Below are 7,403 nucleotides of genomic sequence, written 5' to 3'. Positions count from 1 at the left end.
CAGGTCAGTGTATTGCATTTCCTAACCTTGCCACAGGCACCAGGGAGCATGTCTCCACGTGGAGATAGACTTTCCCGTGGGAAGCCGGTTTTTGTCAAACGGGTACCAGTGCTCTGCTCCTCTCTTTTCACTCCTGCTGCCAGAAGCCCAGGGAGGATGGGAGGGCTTAGAACATGGCTGGGCACTGTGGTTTCTTCCAGAGAAGTGGAGGGCATTTGCTTTACCTTGCCACAACCACTTGTGAGAGGGTCTGCACCTCAGGAAAACTGTTTCCGTGGGAAGCCGGTTCTTTGCAAAGGGGTCTCAGGTCCGTGGGCCTCGGCTGTCATTCCGGCTCCCCAAAGCACAGGGACGAGGTGAGGGGCTTAGACCATGCCTGGGCAATGTTGTTTCTTACACCTGGGTGTGTGGCATTTTGTTGACCTGGCTACCGGCACTTGGGATAGGTTTTTCAACTGCAAGCACCTATTGTTCGTCGGAAGCCTTTATTGCCCCAGGGGTCTCCGGGCTGTGTTCGTTGGGGTTGAACTTCTGCTAGCAAAACCGCCGGGATGAGGGAAGGGTTCAGACTGTGCCTGGGCCCTGTGGTCTCTTCCAGGTCAGTGTATGGCATTTCCTTCCCCTTGCCACAGGCACCTGGGAGCATGTCTGCACGTGGAGAAAGACTTTCCGTGGGAAGCCGGTTTTTGTCAAACGGGTCCCAGTGCTCTGCTCCTCTCTTTTCACTCCTGCTGCCAGAAGCCCAGGGAGGATGGGAGGGCTTAGAACATGGCTGGGCACTGTGGTTTCTTCCAGAGAAGTGGAGGGCATTTGCTTTACCTTGCCACAACCACTTGTGAAGGAGTCTGCACCTCAGGAAAACTGTTTCCGTGGGAAGCCGGCTTTTCGCAAAGGGGTCTCAGGGCCGTGGGCCTCGGGTGTCCCTCCGGCTCCCCAAATCACAGGGACGAGGTGAGGGGCTTAGACTATGCCTGGGCAATGTTGTTTCTTACACCTGCGTGTGTGGCATTTTGTTTACCTGTCTACCCGCACTTGGGATAAGTTTTTCAACTGCAAGCACCTATTGTTCGTCGGAAGCCGTTTTTGCCTCAGTTGTCTCCGGGCTGTGTTCGTTGGGGTTGAACTCCTGCTAGCAAAACCGCCGGGATGAGGGAAGGGTTCAGACTCTGCCTGGGCCCTGTGGTCTCTTCCAGGTCAGTGTATGGCATTTCCTTACCCTTGCCCCAGGCACCTGGGAGCATGTCTGCACGTGGAGAAAGACTTTCCCGTGGGAAGCCGGTTTTTGTCAAACGGGTCCCAGTGCTCTGCTCCTCTCTTTTCACTCCTGAATCCAGAAGCCCAGGGAGGATGGGAGGGCTTAGAACTTGGCTGGGCACTGTGGTTTCTTCCAGAGAAGTGGAGGGCATTTGCTTTACCTTGCCACAACCACTTGTGAGAGAGTCTGCACCTCAGGAAAACTGTTTCCGTGGGAAGCCGGCTTTTTGCAAAGGGGTCTCAGGGCCGTGGGCCTCGGCTGTCCCTCCGGCTCCCCAAATCACAGGGACAAGGTGAGGGGCTTAGACCATGCCTGGGCAATGTTGTTTCTTACACCTGGGTGTGTGGCATTTTGTTGACCTGGGTACCCCCACTTGGGATAGGTTTTCCACAGCAAGCACCTATTGTTCGTCGGAAGCCGTTTTTGCCCCATGGGTCTCCGGGCTGTGTTCGTTGGGGTTGAACTCCTGCTAGCAAAACCGCCGGGATGAGGGAAGGGTTCAGACTGTGCCTGGGCCCTGTGGTCTCTTCCAGGTCAGTGTATGGCATTTCCTTCCCCTTGCCACAGGCACCTGGGAGCATGTGTGCACGTGGAGAAAGACTTTCCCGTGGGAAGCCGGTTTTTGTCAAAGGGGTCCCAGTGCTCTGCTCCTCTCTTTTCACTCCTGCTGCCAGAAGCCCAGGGAGGATGGGAGGGCTTAGAACATGGCTGGGCACTGTGGTTTCTTCCAGAGAAGTGGAGGGCATTTGCTTTACCTTGCCACAACCACTTGCGAGAGAGTCTGCACCTCAGGAAAACTGTTTCCGTGGGAAGCCGGCTTTTTGCAAAGGGGTCTCAGGGCCGTGGGCCTCGGCTGTCCCTCCGGCTCCCCAAAGCACAGGGACGAGGTGAGGGGCTTAGACCATGCCTGGGCAATGTTGTTTCTTACACCTGGGTGTGTGGCATTTTGTTTACCTGACTACCCCCACTTGGGATAGGTTTTCCACAGCAAGCACCTAGTGTTCGTTGGAAGCCGTTTTTGCCCCAGGGGTCTCCGGGCTGTGTTCGTTGGGCTTGAACTCCTGCTAGCAAAACCGCCGGGATGAGGGAAGGGTTCAGACTGTGCATGGGCCCTGTGGTCTCTTCCAGGTCAGTGTATGGCATTTCCTTCCCCTTGCCATAGGCACCTGAGAGCATGTCTGCACGTGGAGTAAGACTTTCCCGTGGGAAGCCGGTTTTTGTCAAACGGGTCCCAGTGCTCTGCTCCTCTCTTTTCACTCCTGCTGCCAGAAGCCCAGGGAGGATGGGAGGGCTTAGAACATGGCTGGGCACTGTGGTTTCTTCCAGAGAAGTGGAGGGCATTTGCTTTACCTTGCCACAACCACTTGTGAGAGGGTCTGCACCTCAGGAAAACTCTTTCCGTGGGAAGCCTGCTTTTCGCAAAGCGGTCTCAGGGCCGTGGGCCTCGGCTGTCCCTCCGGCTCCCCAAATCACACGGACGAGGTGAGGGGCTTAGACTATGCCTGGGCAACGTTGTTTCTTACACCTGGGTGTGTGGCATTTTATTTACCTGTCTACCCGCACTTGGGATAAGTTTTTCAACTGCAAGCACCTATTGTTCCTCGGAAGCCGTTTTTGCCCCAGGGGTCTCCGGGGTGTGTTCCTTGGGGTTGAACTCCTGCTAGCAAAACCGCCGGAATGAGGGAAGGGTTCAGACTGTGCCTGGGCCCTGTGGTCTCTTCCAGGTCAGTGTATGGCATTTCCTTCCCCTTGCCACAGGCACCTGGGAGCATGTCTGCACGTGGAGAAAGACTTTCCCGTGGGAAGCCGGTTTTTGTCAAACGGGTCCCAGTGCTCTGCTCCTCTCTTTTCACTCCTGCTGCCAGAAGCCCAGGGAGGATGGGAGGGCTTAGAACATGGCTGGGCACTGTGGTTTCTTCCAGAGAAGTGGAGGGCATTTGCTTTACCTTGCCACAACCACTGCTGAGAGGGTCTGCACCTCAGGAAAACTGTTCCGTGGGAAGCCGTCTTTTTGCAAAGGGGTCTCAGGGCCGTGGGCCTCGGCTGTCCCTCCGGCTCCCCAAAGCACAGGGACGAGGTGAGGGGCTTAGACCATGCCTGGGCAATGTTGTTTCTTACATCTGGGTGTGTGGCATTTTGGTGACCTGGCTACCCCCACTTGGGATAGGTTTTTCAACTGCAGGCACCTATTGTTCTTCGGAAGCCGTTTTTGCCCCAGGGGTCTCCGAGCTCTGTTCCTTGGGGTTGTACTCCTGCTAGCAAAACCGCCGGGATGAGGGAAGGGTTCAGACTGTGCCTGGGCCCTGTGGTCTCTTCCAGGTCAGTGTATTGCATTTCCTAACCTTGCCACAGGCACCAGGGAGCATGTCTCCACGTGGAGATAGACTTTCCCGTGGGAAGCCGGTTTTTGTCAAACGGGTACCAGTGCTCTGCTCCTCTCTTTTCACTCCTGCTGCCAGAAGCCCAGGGAGGATGGGAGGGCTTAGAACATGGCTGGGCACTGTGGTTTCTTCCAGAGAAGTGGAGGGCATTTGCTTTACCTTGCCACAACCACTTGTGAGAGGGTCTGCACCTCAGGAAAACTGTTTCCGTGGGAAGCCGGTTCTTTGCAAAGGGGTCTCAGGTCCGTGGGCCTCGGCTGTCATTCCGGCTCCCCAAAGCACAGGGACGAGGTGAGGGGCTTAGACCATGCCTGGGCAATGTTGTTTCTTACACCTGGGTGTGTGGCATTTTGTTGACCTGGCTACCGGCACTTGGGATAGGTTTTTCAACTGCAAGCACCTATTGTTCGTCGGAAGCCTTTATTGCCCCAGGGGTCTCCGGGCTGTGTTCGTTGGGGTTGAACTTCTGCTAGCAAAACCGCCGGGATGAGGGAAGGGTTCAGACTGTGCCTGGGCCCTGTGGTCTCTTCCAGGTCAGTGTATGGCATTTCCTTCCCCTTGCCACAGGCACCTGGGAGCATGTCTGCACGTGGAGAAAGACTTTCCGTGGGAAGCCGGTTTTTGTCAAACGGGTCCCAGTGCTCTGCTCCTCTCTTTTCACTCCTGCTGCCAGAAGCCCAGGGAGGATGGGAGGGCTTAGAACATGGCTGGGCACTGTGGTTTCTTCCAGAGAAGTGGAGGGCATTTGCTTTACCTTGCCACAACCACTTGTGAAGGAGTCTGCACCTCAGGAAAACTGTTTCCGTGGGAAGCCGGCTTTTCGCAAAGGGGTCTCAGGGCCGTGGGCCTCGGGTGTCCCTCCGGCTCCCCAAATCACAGGGACGAGGTGAGGGGCTTAGACTATGCCTGGGCAATGTTGTTTCTTACACCTGCGTGTGTGGCATTTTGTTTACCTGTCTACCCGCACTTGGGATAAGTTTTTCAACTGCAAGCACCTATTGTTCGTCGGAAGCCGTTTTTGCCTCAGTTGTCTCCGGGCTGTGTTCGTTGGGGTTGAACTCCTGCTAGCAAAACCGCCGGGATGAGGGAAGGGTTCAGACTCTGCCTGGGCCCTGTGGTCTCTTCCAGGTCAGTGTATGGCATTTCCTTACCCTTGCCCCAGGCACCTGGGAGCATGTCTGCACGTGGAGAAAGACTTTCCCGTGGGAAGCCGGTTTTTGTCAAACGGGTCCCAGTGCTCTGCTCCTCTCTTTTCACTCCTGAATCCAGAAGCCCAGGGAGGATGGGAGGGCTTAGAACTTGGCTGGGCACTGTGGTTTCTTCCAGAGAAGTGGAGGGCATTTGCTTTACCTTGCCACAACCACTTGTGAGAGAGTCTGCACCTCAGGAAAACTGTTTCCGTGGGAAGCCGGCTTTTTGCAAAGGGGTCTCAGGGCCGTGGGCCTCGGCTGTCCCTCCGGCTCCCCAAATCACAGGGACAAGGTGAGGGGCTTAGACCATGCCTGGGCAATGTTGTTTCTTACACCTGGGTGTGTGGCATTTTGTTGACCTGGGTACCCCCACTTGGGATAGGTTTTCCACAGCAAGCACCTATTGTTCGTCGGAAGCCGTTTTTGCCCCATGGGTCTCCGGGCTGTGTTCGTTGGGGTTGAACTCCTGCTAGCAAAACCGCCGGGATGAGGGAAGGGTTCAGACTGTGCCTGGGCCCTGTGGTCTCTTCCAGGTCAGTGTATGGCATTTCCTTCCCCTTGCCACAGGCACCTGGGAGCATGTGTGCACGTGGAGAAAGACTTTCCCGTGGGAAGCCGGTTTTTGTCAAAGGGGTCCCAGTGCTCTGCTCCTCTCTTTTCACTCCTGCTGCCAGAAGCCCAGGGAGGATGGGAGGGCTTAGAACATTGCTGGGCACTGTGGTTTCTTCCAGAGAAGTGGAGGGCATTTGCTTTACCTTTCCACAACCACTGGTGAGAGGGTCTGCACCTCAGGAAAACTGTTTCCGTGGGAAGCCTGCTTTTCGCAAAGGGGTCTCAGGGCCGTGGGCCTCGGGTGTCCCTCCGGCTCCCCAAATCACAGGGACGAGGTGAGGGGCTTAGACTATGCCTGGGCAATGTTGTTTCTTACACCTGGGTGTGTGGCATTTTGTTTACCTGTCTACCCGCACTTGGGATAAGTTTTTCAACTGCAAGCACTTATTGTTCGTCGGAAGCCATTTTTGCCCCAGGGGTCTCCGGGCTGTGTTCCTTGGGGTTGAACTCCTGCTAGGAAAACCGCCCGGATGAGGGAAGGGTTCAGACTGTGCCTGGGCCCTGTGGTCTCTTCCAGGTCAGTGTATGGCATTTCCTTCCCCTTGCCACAGGCACCTGGGAGCATGTCTGCATGTGGAGAAAGACTTTCCCGTGGGAAGCCGGTTTTTGTCAAACGGGTCCCAGTGCTCTGCTCCTCTCTTTTCACTCCTGCTGCCAGAAGCCCATGGAGGATGGGAGGGCTTAGAACATGGCTGGGCACTGTGGTTTCTTCCAGAGAAGTGGAGGGCATTTGCTATACCTTGCCACAACCACTTGTGAGAGGGTCTGCACCTCAGGAAACTTTTTCCGTGGGAAGCCGGCTTTTTGCAAAGGGGTCTCAGGGCCATGGGCCTCGGCTGTCCCTCCGGCACCCCAAAGCACAGGGACGAGGTGAGGGGCTTAGACCATGCCTGGGCAATGTTGTTTCTTACATCTGGGTGTGTGGCATTTTGGTGACCTGGCTACCCCCACTTGGGATAGGTTTTTCAACTGCAGGCACCTATTGTTCTTCGGAAGCCGTTTTTGCCCCAGGGGTCTCCGAGCTCTGTTCCTTGGGTTTGTACTCCTGCTAGCAAAACCGCCGGGATGAGGGAAGGGTTCAGACTGTGCCTGGGCCCTGTGGTCTCTTCCAGGTCAGTGTATTGCATTTCCTACCCTTGCCACAGGCACCAGGGAGCATGTCTCCACGTGGAGATAGACTTTCCCGTGGGAAGCCGGTTTTTGTCAAACGGGTCCCAGTGCTCTGCTCCTCTCTTTTCACTCCTGCTGCCAGAAGCCCAGGGAGGATGGGAGGGCTTAGAACATGGCTGGGCACTGTGGTTTCTTCCAGAGAAGTGGAGGGCATTTGCTTTACCTTGCCACAACCACTTGTGAGAGGGTCTGCACCTCAGGAAAACTGTTTCCGTGGGAAGCCGGTTCTTTGCAAAGGGGTCTCAGGTCCGTGGGCCTCGGCTGTCATTCCGGCTCCCCAAAGCACAGGGACGAGGTGAGGGGCTTAGACCATGCCTGGGCAATGTTGTTTCTTACACCTGGGTGTGTGGCATTTTGTTGACCTGGCTACCGGCACTTGGGATAGGTTTTTCAACTGCAAGCACCTATTGTTCGTCGGAAGCCTTTATTGCCCCAGGGGTCTCCGGGCTGTGTTCGTTGGGGTTGAACTTCTGCTAGCAAAACCGCCGGGATGAGGGAAGGGTTCAGACTGTGCCTGGGCCCTGTGGTCTCTTCCAGGTCAGTGTATGGCATTTCCTTCCCCTTGCCACAGGCACCTGGGAGCATGTCTGCACGTGGAGAAAGACTTTCCGTGGGAAGCCGGTTTTTGTCAAACGGGTCCCAGTGCTGTGCTCCTCTCTTTTCACTCCTGCTGCCAGAAGCCCAGGGAGGATGGGAGGGCTTAGAACATGGCTGGGCACTGTGGTTTCTTCCAGAGAAGTGGAGGGCATTTGCTTTACCTTGCCACAACCACTTGTGAAGGAGTCTGCACCTCAG

Source organism: Ursus arctos, unplaced genomic scaffold (assembly GCF_023065955.2).
Source record: "Ursus arctos isolate Adak ecotype North America unplaced genomic scaffold, UrsArc2.0 scaffold_15, whole genome shotgun sequence".
Classification (NCBI taxonomy): Eukaryota; Metazoa; Chordata; class Mammalia; order Carnivora; family Ursidae; genus Ursus; species Ursus arctos.
The sequence above is the reverse complement of the archived record's forward strand: the minus strand, read 5'-3'. Positions refer to the sequence as shown.